Source organism: Megachile rotundata, chromosome 8 (genome assembly GCF_050947335.1).
Source record: "Megachile rotundata isolate GNS110a chromosome 8, iyMegRotu1, whole genome shotgun sequence".
NCBI classification, from domain to species: Eukaryota; Metazoa; Arthropoda; class Insecta; order Hymenoptera; family Megachilidae; genus Megachile; species Megachile rotundata.
The window spans coordinates 11,633,408-11,646,879 of NC_134990.1; the positions used below are offsets into that span (position 1 = coordinate 11,633,408).

Below are 13,472 nucleotides of genomic sequence, written 5' to 3' on the forward strand. Positions count from 1 at the left end.
CAAAGAAATGTAAATAATGTGATAAAATTGCAACTTATTCCACGACAAGAGCAAACATCGTGTTTGTGACAGTACATACGTGTAACGGAATAATCGCGTTTTCAATCGAATCATCGGGCACGATGTAAACCCGTTGTCATCCGTACGTTCCACCATATAGTGTATTTACAAACGTGGGATAAAGTATGCGTGGAACGTTGAATAAACATTTCGATGAATTAACAAGGGGGATTGCGCTTGGAATTTACCTGATTCGTTAAAAAATTAATTATTGGAGTGCAAGGGGACTGAGCGACAATGAAACGAGCTTTGTCGTTACGAGCACCGTTTATCTCGCTTTCAAGTTGTAGGGATATAATTATGATTGATATAATTAGATCCCGTTTAATTGGATACTCCGTTTCTATATCTTCGATGAAAAACTTTCCTATGCTAGATACAGACATTTATGCAATGATGCTTTAAAAAAATATTTGGGAGACATTTATGCAATTATGCATTAAATAAAAATATTTGGAGTCAGACATTTATACAAGGTTTCATTAAAAAAAATATTTGGGAGACATTTATGCAATTATGCATTAAATAAAAATATTTGGAGTCAGACATTTATACAAGGCTTCATTAAAAAAAATATTTGGAAGACATTTATGCAATGTTGCATTAAAAAAAAATATTTGGAGTCAGACATTTATACAAGGTTTCATTAAAAAAAATATTTGAAGACAATTATGTAATGCTTCATTAAAAGAACATTTGAAAGAAATTTATACAATAATTCTTTAAAAAAAAAATTTGCATTCAATCAAAAAAAAAATTCAGTCAAAAATTTCAAGTAAGATTTTATAAACAGTTAAACAAAAACACCAACTATGAAATAAAGTGAAAATAAATAGAAAGATGTTTACGAAGGCATTGTATTTATAATGCAAGTGTCTTTCACGTATCTCTTCATCCAATGATCTCTCTCTCTCTCGGCGATGTTACGTGTGTTCACATTACGAGTAAGAACAACACGTTCCACTCGGAGAAGCTCTTGTAACACCATGTTTGCTATATAGTTGAGTATGTAGGCAGGTACACCCCGTGTACACACGGAGTATATCGATCCTCCGGGAATACTGGGCGCGCATATGTATTTATCACTTTAACAATTAGTTTAATTGTTTGTACAACTGGGTAACGCTGGTTCACAGGAAACACGAGGAAGCTCGTCTCGCAATAACGTGACAAAATGAGGGTGAAAATTCTGCTAATACGTGTACCGAGTTCATTAATCCGCTCAGAATATTCTATACACGCTGTGTTACGTTTTCTTGGACGGGACTGTTTTATTGTGGGATTTGGTGAGGAATTTTTTTTGGTGTTTGGGAGATGGAGGGGGTAATGGGATTCTTGTGGTGTTATTTGGGGGAAAGGTTTTGGATTTTTGGGATTTGGGGGATTTGGGGTTTGAGGATTTTGGGATTTGGAGGATTTTGGGGTTTGAGGATTTTGGGATTTGGAGGAGTTTGGGATTTGGAGAGTTTGGTGTTTGAGGAGTTTGGGATGTGGAGAGATTTGGGGTTTGAGGATTTTGGGATTTGGAGGATTTTGGGATTTGGAGAGATTTGGTGTTTGAGGAGTTTGGGATTTGGGGAGATTTGGGGTTTGAGGATTTTGGGATTTGGAGGATTTTGGAATTTGGAGATTTGGTGTTTGAGGAGTTTGGGATTTTGAGAGATTTGGGATTTGAGGAGTTTGGGATTTGGAGGATTTTGGGATTTGGAGAGATTTGGTGTTTGAGGAGTTTGGGATTTGGAGAGATTTGGGGTTTGAGGATTTTGGGATTTGGAGTAATTTGAGATTTGTGGATTTCAGAATTTGTGGACCCAGGGATTTGGAGAGATTCGGGGTTTGAGGATTTTGGGATCTGGAGTAATTTGGAATTTGTGGATTTTCGAATTTGTGGATTTTGGGGTTTGAGGATTTTGGGATTTGGAGGATTTTTGGGATTTGGAGTAATTTTGGGATTTGGAGGATTTTGGAATTTGGAGAGATTTGGTGTTTGAGGAGTTTGGGATTTGGAGAGATTTGGGGTTTGAGGATTTTGGGATTTGTGGATTTCAGAATTTGTGGACCCAGGGATTTGGAGAGATTCGGGGTTTGAGGATTTTGGGATCTGGAGTAATTTGGGATTTGTGGATTTTGGGGTTTGAGCATTTTGGGATGTAGAGTAATTTGGGATTTAGACTAATTTGGAACGTGGAACAATTTGGGATTTGGACTAATTTGGGATGTGGAACAATTTGGGATTTAGACTAATTTGAGATGTGAAGTAATTTGGAATTTAGACTAATTTTGGATATGAAGTAATTTGGGATTTAATCTAATTTGGGACGTGGAACAATTTGGGATTTAGACTAATTTGGTATGTGGAGTAATTTGGAATTTAGGCTAATTTGGGATATCCAGTAATTTGGAATTTAGACTAACTTGGGATTTAGACTAATTTAGGATGTGGAGTAGTTTGGGATTTAGATTAATTTGGGATGTGGAGTAATTTGGGATTTAGACTAATTTAGGATATGGGCTAATTTGGGATGTGGAGTAATTTGAAATATAGAACAAGTTAAACTTGTGATTCAAAATTATGTGAATTTAGAAAGATTGAAAATTACATGAGTTTAGGAAGATTGAAAATTATGTGGAGTCAAATAAATTCCAAATCATGTGGATTCACATAGACTCAAAATTATCTACCTCATTAAATTCAATAATCTTAAGAATTTCACCTTGTCTCAAATTTGCTTATGTCTCACACTAAATCTCCTTCACACCTTACTAAACAAATGTACATTTTTAAAAATTATTTCACTTAATTTCACATAAACTCTTTATTTAACATACAGATTAACATACACACCTCTAGATCATAACTTCACAGCCTCAATAATTAAATTTCCCGTCTCACCTCAAGCTTGCCAAATATCCACATTCTTCTTCTGAAGTAATTCATAAAAATTTCATCTACTAAATTTTCTATCAACCCAGAATTAGACATGCAGGTGTAGGTTACAAAGTTGTTTATATCCCCTTAATCTGGAAACTTAGCTTGTAATCTTATAATCCCTTGAAGTCCGGCAAGCTGCGGTTCACATGTCAGTGCCAATTACCGGAGAATCTGAAAGAAATAATTAAATTTCAGATACGTAGAGAAACCCTAGAAATTTTTGCCAAAATTATGCTGTTGGAAGGTTTTGAATTGGATTGTTTTAATAATGAATGTAATGGAAGATTGAGATTATTTAGGGCAAAATTAATATTCGTTAGAGATTATAGGTGAAGCATACACATGAAGGACATAAGAAGAGAATAACAGGTAAAATAGAGTGATTAATTTGGGATGTGGTGCAATTTAGGATGTGGAGTAATTTGGGATGTGGACTAATTTGGGATGTGGAGCAATTTGGGATTTAGACTAATTTGGGATGTGGAGTAATTTGGGATTTAGACTAATTTGGAATTTAGACTAATTTGGGATGTGGAGTAATTTGGGATTTAGATTGATTTGGAATTTAGACTAATTTGGGATGTGGAGTAATTTGGGATTCAGACTAATTTGGAATTTAGACTAATTTGGAATTTAGACTAATTTGGGATGTGGAGTAATTTGGGATTCAGACTAATTTGGAATTTAGACTAATTTGGAATTTAGACTAATTTGGGATATGGAGTAATTTGGGATTTAGACTAATTTGGGATGTGGAGTAATTTGGGATTCAGACTAATTTGGAATTTAAACTAATTTGGGATTCAGACTAATTTGGAATTTAAACTAATTTGGGATATGGAGTAATTTGGGATTTAGATTGATTTGGAATTTAGACTAATTTGGGATGTGGAGTAATTTGGGATTTAGACTAATTTGGGATGTGGAGTAATTTGGGATTTAGACTAATTTGGGATGTGGAGTAATTTGGGATTTAGACTAATTTGGGATGTGGACTAATTTGGGATATAGACTAATTTGGGATGTGGACTAATTTGGGATGTGGAGTAATTTGGGATTTAGATTGATTTGGAATTTATACTAATTCGGGATGTGGAGTAATTTGGGATTTAGATTGATTTGGGATTTAGACTAATTTGGGATGTGGAGTAATTTGGGATGTGAAGTAATTTGGGATTTAGATTAACTTGAGATTTAGTCTAATTTGGGATGTGGACTAATTTGGGATCTGGAGTAATATGGAATACAAAGCAAGTTAAAATTATAATTCCAAATCATGTGAACCTAGAAAGCTTGAAAATTATCTGTCCTACACACGAAGGACATAAAAAGAGTGACCTGAAAAATAAAGTAAAGCTAATAATTTTCCTAAAAATAATTGTAAACGAAACATCAAGTCTTAATCGATTACCAAAGGGTGAAATTCCGTATTCTTTTATTTCGAAGGGTCCTTTCTGACAATGTCGTATCACGAACAAGTTGAGCTTCTTGAATGAGTTCATTCTGGGAACGAATTAATAGGTGTTATCCCCTTGATAGAATTTAAGTAACGAGATTAAAACTAAAGAACCTTTCGGGCAAGAAATTGTGTCTCTTCACAGCCGGCGACGACACGTTGAAGCGCGGGGTCGTCGAGGAAAAGATCTTATTATCGTCCGAAGCGATTATCCGAAAAAGCGACGCGCCATCATGGAAAGGAATAATAATATTTACATTAATTTAGACGATGAAACATTTTCAATTAGTCCAGAGGTGGAACGGGACTGGTTTTCATTGTGTAACGTTTGCTCTTGCTTCTCGTTTCCTGCTGCTGTTGTTTCATTCGATCAATCGTCCTCTCGTTTTCAGTCAACTAAAATGCTCCTCTCTTTGTACTGTTTGTTTGTCCCGTTGCGATAGTTCCTTTAAACACGGAAACAAAAGTAATTAAGTTTGCAACCGTGGAATATTGCCGGAATCGAATTGATCCGTTATTTTCACCCTCTTTTTGTCGATTTGGTTTTTGGAAAATACGACACGCAACAGGTATCGAAACTTTTATCAGAAACTTTTTCTCTGCCATTAGGAAATGCAGTATTTTTATCGGATTTCTGTTTTTTTAATTCATTTATATGTACATAATTAAAATACAAATAAATCTTGAATTAGCAAAAACAATAATACTTGACAAATAGTTGTCTCATTTGACTCACATGTCATTTAAAAAAAATCACAAATAAAATGTAGGTGATTAAAATACAAATAAATCTTGAATTAGTAAAAACAATAATACTTGACAAATAGTTGTCTCATTTGACTCACATGTCATTTAAAAAAAATCACAAATAAAATGTATATAATTAAAATACAAATAAATCTTGAATTAGTAAAAACAATAATACTTGACAAATAGTTGTCTCATTTGACTCACATGTCATTTAGAAAAAATCACAAATAAAATGTACATAATTAAAATACAAATGAATCTTGAATTAGCAGAAACAATAATACTTGACAAATAGTTGTCTCATTTGACTCACATGTCATTTTTAAAAAATCACAAATAAAATACAAATAAATCTTGAATATACGAAAAGCAGTAATACTTGGTTCATCTGACTATATGTCATTAAAAAAAATCACAAATAAAATATAAGTAAATCTTGAATTACCAAAAACTACACACAGGGTGTCTCACAACTAGTGTCCTTGAAATGGTAGCTGACGTGATTCTGAATAAGATTTCCCTTTGCAAAAATGAGGTTCGAAGCTCCGTTTTTGAATTATTAAGGAAAAACACGGGCCAATCAGAGCGCGAGTGCGCGCGCAGCCGCCAGGTTCGCAGCTGTCGCTCTCGCGTCTGCGCATGCGTAATCCTCGCGCTCTGATTGGTCCGGCGTTTTTCCTTAATAATTCAAAAACGAAGCTTCACACCCCATTTCTGCAAAGGGAAATCTTATTCAGAATCGCGTCAGCTACCCCCCATTTCAGGGACCTACACTAATTGTGAAACACCCTGTATAGATGAGATTATATTGGTGATATTGTTGGAAAAATTTGTAATATTTAATTATTATACATTGGACCTAATTATTAAATTACATGTTCTAGTAGACTGTATCTATCTTCTAGCTATTAAATTATATCTTCTACTAGACTATGTCTATTTTCTAATCGTTAAGTTGTCTTCTACTAGACTATCTACTATGAAATTATTGTAGAATATTATTAATAAATATTAATTGCTAACATATATGTTCATAACGAATTCCACCTTAAATATTCCTGTCTTCTTGCACATCCTGGCAAAAATGCATTTGAATGGCTCCGAACTATTTCATCGAATATCGCGATATCAGGGGAAATTATCGACGCTCGTCATAATCGAAAGGTTATATAACTGCGATACCATTGCACACGTACATTACGCAACAGCATTATTTGCTCGCAGCCCCTATAAATCCCATTAGCTTTCATTAAGATTCGTCTGTAATCTGCATTAAACGAGCTCAGTCTCCGACAGAAAGTTAACAGAAATATTGTTAGGACAATTACCTGGAACGCTACGAATTAATCGGATCGGTGTTTTTTTAATCCGTTCGCTGATTTTTCGACGGGAAAGCGGAAATTTAACTTGATGCGTTATTAGTTTGCTCTGCATATTGTAGAGGGTTAATTAGTTCGATGCGACAATATGCAAGTATGGTTCTATTGAAAAGCAGTTATGACCTTATGATGTCAATGACTCCATTCGGCTTAACTCTCTTCATACAATTTTACTATTAATTATTTCTTTCGTTAGGGGTGCAATCCTCAAGACTATAGATATGCTTATTACAAAGTAATTTTACTCGACGGAATATTATTATAATGTACTGTTTGTACTACTTTTGTGTATTAGTTTGTTCCATCAAAATAGAAATTGTGAAACGAATTGATTATATTTCCTCTGAATTTATAAACCCTCAAAAAGTAGTAAACATGAAAATTTGTAAGTTTGAGTCAATACAAAACTGTGCAAATATAAATTTGCAAAGCAAGTGTACGAATGCTTGAAAGACATGAAGAGATTAGTGCACATAACATGACCGGATATAAAAAACGTCGAAATCTGGGCGACTGGCGAATTGCTGATCCCCGCGACGCCCTTAAATATACATTATGACTCCGAATTATAACAAGCGTCCCGAGATTATGCAAATGTTTAATCGCGAAGGAGCCCGCTAATGGGAAGAAATTGCAACGCTGGCGTCAGATTAAGAGTCGCCCTCTCAAGAAGCAACCCTGCAGAGACAGCGAACAGCAACCTCCCTAAGAACTCCTTCCCTTAACCGCTCGCACCCCTTTCACACCCCATACCCGTGCTTGTCGGCTCTGCCGAGATAAGGATTTAATTTTTGGCCACCTTTAATCCTAATTCCGAGTTACTTAGAGGTGCCACCTTGCTGCAACCTTCATCTTACCATAATCGCTATCCTTAACTGTCCAGTTCTTGGAGATATCAAACTGTTATCGATACTATACATAATACTGTTCATAATACTGTTCATTTATTAAATATTTAATATTTTGCGTTATTTTGAAATATTTATATAATTTTTTGTAGCTATCTGTTATGGATATTATTCTATTCTTGTTTAAATATATATGGCTTTGCTTGTAGCTATGTATCATTTATGTCATTCTGTAACTACTGTCAATATGTCTCGAAAACAGTAGATAAAATTGTATTATTACAAATTTATAAAATGGATGTAATTGCATGAAGGTTTCCTTGGAACGACAATTAAGTAGCATATAAATAAATATTTTACAAAAGCAATTAATATTTATTACTAATATTCTAGAATAATTTCATAGTAGATAGTCTAGTAGAAGACAACTTAATGATTAGAAAATAGACACAGTCTAGTAGAAGATATAATTTAATAGCTAGAAGATAGATACAGTCTACTAGAACATGTAATTTAATAATTAGGTCCAATGTATAATAATTAAATATTACAAATCTTTGCAACAATATCACCGATATAATCTCATCTATACAGGGTGTTTCACAATTAGTGTAGGTCCCTGAAATGGGGGGTAGCTGACGCGATTCTGAATAAGATTTCCCTTTGCAGAAATGGGGTGTGAAGCTTCGTTTTTGAATTATTAAGGAAAAACGCCGGACCAATCAGAGCGCGAGGATTACGCATGCGCAGACGCGAGAGCGACAGCTGCGAGCCTGGCGGCTGCGCGCGCACGCGCGCTCTGATTGGTCCGTGTTTTTCCTTAATAATTCAAAAACGGAGCTTCGAATCACATTTTTGCAAAGGGAAATCTTATTCAGAATCACGTCAGCTACCATTTCAGGGACACTGTAAGACACCCTGTATATTATGGTTATGAGTAAACTTAACTAACTATTAAATTGGTATTTAATATCTACTTACACACCTGTCTCAATCTTGCACCTTTATTTTTAATCTTGCATCTTTATTAAACATTATTGCCCTCCAAAAATAACCACCAGCAACTAAAATTAAAATAACAACATCACTAAAATTGACATCGAACATAAACGCAAAAATGGACCCACGTTACACATCATATAACCCACGTTAATTTCCTTGTGACAAAAAAATCGTGAAACACATAAATTTCGCGAGAAAATATTTAATTCCAATTGGAATGTCATATGTAGGTAAATGGAAGAATGGTTTGAGAACCCCTGTTTGCTCACCTCCCTATGAAATTGGTGGAGACCACTTTGACGCGTCGATGAGCTTCTATACTTCGTAGTGCTCTCAAAACTTCTCTTACCCTCCCGTGCTTTCCTGTGGCTTTGCCATGTGTTGTATGTGTCATCGTATGCACACGGATTCGCGTTTCTGCGGTGAATATGATATAAACTCGGACAATTTATCGCTCAAGTGCGCGTGTACAGTTAGCGGGTCGAGCGGTGCTTCATTTATTTACCATTTACCCTAGATTTTCCTCTATTTTCTCGTTTGGAGCGATAATTTACTCCGCGATAACTGTTTCAGAAATATTTTTTCTTTGGTGCGATTTGTAGCTTTTAAGTGGGACTGTTATGGTTGCTGGATGGTATATATTATTATTGCGGGATACAAGGTTATGCTGTGGGGTACAAGATTATGTTGTAGAGTACAAGGTTATGTTCTTTAAATTCTTATAGGTAGATGTCATTCTTCAGTATTCATAAATAAGTAGATCTAACATGTGGGACAGGTTTTAATAAACACGATAGAATTTCAGATTAATAACCTAATTCAGTGAAAATCATGGTCGTTAGACATAGTTCGTTTAATGCACACTTCATCTTGACATACCTTTGATTAACATATCTCATCCAACTGCAGATTAATCCACAATTCAATGAAAATCATGGTCATCAGGGTTTATTTAATGCACACTGGTTCATTTTAACATACCTTAGGGCAACATGTTTCATCCAACTCCAGATTAGTCCTCCAAGCAGTGAACAATATGGTCACCACACATAATTCATTTAATCCACACTGGTTCATCTTAACATACCTTAGGTTCTCATACCTTAGCTCAACATACCTGATCCAACTCCAGATTAACCTCTAATTCAGTGACCAACATGGTCACCACACATAATTCATTTAATCCACACTGGTTCATCTTAACATACCTTAGGTTCTCATACCTTAGCTCAACATACCTGATCCAACTCCAGATTAACCTCTAATTCAGTGACCAACATGGTCACCACACATAATTCATTTAATCCACACTGGTTCATCTCAACATACCTTAGGTTCACATACGTTAGCTTAACATACCTAATCCAACTCCAGATTAATCTCTAATTCAGTGAACAACATGGTCACCACACATAATTCATTTAATGGACACATGTTTATTTTAACATATCTTAGATCAACATACATGTTAACATAATCCAACTCCACATTAATTCCAAATTCAATAACAAACATAGTCACCATAGTTTATTAATGCACTCCACATAGCAACACACCTTAGATTCACATACCTAATGCAACTCCACATTAACCATCTAATTCGATAAAAAACACGGTCACCATAATTCATTTAATACACACATGCTCATTTTAACATACCTGAGATCAACATGCAAACTACATAACCCAACTCTATATAAATCCCCAAATTTAGTGAAAAACATGTAAAAACCATCGTCACAATAGTTCATTTAACAGTCCTCCATACCTCATTTCACCAAACAGAATTCTTCAATCATAAAAACAGTTATCATGCATTATCCCTAGCTTGTTATTCATTAACCAGGATTATATCAGCGTAACAGATGCTGAGAATTCTGCTTTCATGCGATTATTTCAATTTCGTTAATAGCAAATGGTGATTCCGTCGGTCCTCTTTGTCGACGAGGGACTCTACCGTGACACCAGCGTTACTAACGTCCCTACAAATTAATTAGGCGCGATCGAAATCCCAATAACATCCGGGGATTACATGCTCCACTTTTCGACCCTCTCTCCTTTCTTCTTGTATCGGTCAATTTAGCTAAACTCTTTTCGTTTCCACAATCAAATTCCTCTCGCAATTAGTCAGATGTTTAAGACACATGTTAGAGATATTTAGGTTCACATAGATGTTAGAGATATTTAGGATCACATAGACACATGTTAGAGATGTTTAGGTTTACATAGATGTTAGAGATATTTAGGTTCATGCTGTGCTTTGGTATTTGCAAGGTTTGATGACATTTGTGGTATTTGGGGATTTTGGGTTGAGTTAATTGTAAGTGGGAAATTGGGGATGTAGGAATTTGGGGACATAGGGAATTGGAGATGTAGGGATTTAGGGACGTAGGAAATTAGGGGGCGTGGGGATTTGGGGACGTAGGAATTTGGGAACGTTGGGATCTGGGGACGTGGCGATTTGGGGACATGGGAATTTGGGGATGTAAGGATTTGGGGACGTTAGGAACTGGGGACGTGGGAATTTCGGGACGTGGGAATTTCGGGACGTAGGGATTTGGGGACGTTGGGATCTGGGGACGTGGGAATTTGGGGACGTGGGAATTTGGGGACGTGGGAATTTGGGGACGTGGGAATTTGGGGACGTGGGAATTTGGGGACGTAGGGATTGGAGGACGTTAGGAACTGGGGACGTAGGGATTTGGGGACGTTAGGAACTGGGGACGTAGGGATTTGGGGACGTTGGGATCTGGGGACGTGGGAATTTGGGGACGTTGGGATCTGGGGACGTGGGAATTTGGGGACGTGGGAATTTGGGGACGTGAGAATTTCGGGACGTAGGGATTTGGGGACGTTGGGATCTGGGGACGTGGCAATTTGGGGACGTGGGAATTTGGGGACGTTGGGATCTGGGGACGTGGCGATTTGGGGACGTAGGAATTTGGGGGCGTTGGGATCTGGGGACGTGGCGATTTGGGGACGTAGGAATTTGGGGGCGTTGGGATCTGGGGACGTTGGGATTTGGGGACGTGGCGATGTGGGGACGTTGGGATCTGGGGACGTGGCGATTTGGGGACGTGGGAATTGGGGGACGTAGGGATCTTGAAACATAGGAATTTAGGGACGTGGCGATTTGGAGACGTTGGGATCTAGGGATGCGGCAATTTAGTGACGTTGGGATTTGAGAAAGTAGCGAATTGGGGACCTAGCAATTTGGCGACACAGATATCTGGACACATAGGTTTCCAGGAGTGTACAAATTTGAGGATGTAGCGATTTAGGTACGTATCGATTTGGGGTCATAGGATTCTGAGGATGTCGAAATGTGTAGAAGTACAAATTTGAAGACCTATCAATGTGAATCGACTTCACAATCAATAAAACCTTCAACAGCCATGTTAAACATACACCTCCGACATGTCAACCTAGAACTTGCTGCGTCTGTCTATTACCAACATATGGTTACATTTGCCATACTTAATGATCATGTCACATTACCTTCCTCATTTTAACGACAATTTTGCAATAACAGCAAGTTTAACCCCTTGCACTATGACGTATTTGTCAGGTGCGTCAGTCAGAACTGCCTAATTACAATATTAGAACTTAGAAAGAAAATTGAAATATTATTCAATCGTTGACTACGCAAATTATAATTAGACTCGAACTCCAAATTAAAGCGTATTAATATGTAGGAATTAAAATGATAAGAATGGTTTTGCACCGTTTTGATTTGGTTTTGCGCAAAAGAAAACTCCTTTTATTATTTAACAAGGAAAAAACTTGAACACAAACATTAACAAACAAAACTTAACTGTAACATTATTTAGCAAAACATAGAACTTTTAAAATAAAACGACTTTTACAATCTTTTAATAAACACCGAACTTTCACGACTTTTACGCCTATTTTTCTAATGCGTCTCCCTTTACGACCAGGTTTCTAATAAACAACGCTCCTTTCTTTTTTAAAAACACACATCAAGCCCGCTCGCTTACAACGTCTTGAACTGTCGATAACTTATAACAATTTACAATATTATTACCGACGATTAACATTTATTATCGATGATCAATTACCGACATTCGGTCAGTCGGCCACTGACAGCGTCATTCTCTCATTCCCACAAATAGAGTAAAATTGACGACGACCGAGGTAGGAGTGCGTCACGAGTCAGACTCGTCAAAATGTAAGGGGATAATTTACACCAGCAACGCTCCAAATCCCAAGAAGAAAATTTACGAGCATGTAAGAGCGGTTTAGTATTCCCAGCGAGTTAACCACTGTCCACCATAAATCGTCTTTGAACGATAGCCTGAAAGGACTTTTGGGTGATAAGGGAAGCTCCACGCGGGACAACGTCCGTCGGCATAGCAAGGAGGAAGAAACGTACTCGGGGTAACAGACGTATCAGAACGATGTCTAAGAAGCATAAAATCCGAAAATCCGCGAGATCCGAGCGATTTTACTCCCCTTACTTACACTACGTAGGTAGCCAGCTTCCCTGTCGTTCGTTTCCTTTTTATTTTCCAACTTTCTTCCATCCGGCTCCGACAGGACCTTCTTTCGGGAACGTGCATTTAACGTCGTCTGGCTTCCTGAACATTCGTGCGAAATCTCCGTTAAGCCTGGAGCGAGTCTGGCTTTGGCGATGGACGTTCAGTGTTCGGACGGTGTCTTACAACCAGGGCTAAACGACCTGATTGTCCACGCTTCTCTAATTTCTTCTTGCATCGGGGAGATCGAATTGGGTTTTATTTGGGGTGTGGAGGGAATTTTGGGAGTTAGAGGGAATTTGGAGACTTGCAGGTTTGGGATTTGGAGGGATTCGGGATGTGGAGTAATTTTAGATTTGTGGATTTGGAAATTTGGGAATTTGAGAACTTGGAAATTTGAGAATTTGAATATTTGAGAAATTTGGAATTTGAGTGTGAGAATCTGAGAATATTGAAATTTCGATGATTGTGAATTTGAGAAATTTGGAATTTGAACGTGAGAATTTAAAAATATTGAAATTTGGATGAGTGCGAATTTGAGAAATTTGG

General features: G+C 36.9%; 1 long non-coding RNA gene across 1 annotated transcript; it reads right to left on the bottom strand.

Annotated features, from left to right (window-relative positions):
- Nucleotides 1–1,724: 1,724 nt before the first annotated feature.
- LOC143265014 (uncharacterized) lies at nucleotides 1,725–10,927 on the bottom strand. The gene is made up of 4 exons (XR_013039054.1): nucleotides 8,697–10,927; nucleotides 8,407–8,489; nucleotides 4,706–4,894; nucleotides 1,725–3,163 (listed from the first exon to the last, which is right to left on the bottom strand). It is a non-coding gene; the product is annotated as an uncharacterized LOC143265014 (long non-coding RNA).
- Nucleotides 10,928–13,472: the final 2,545 nt, after the last annotated feature.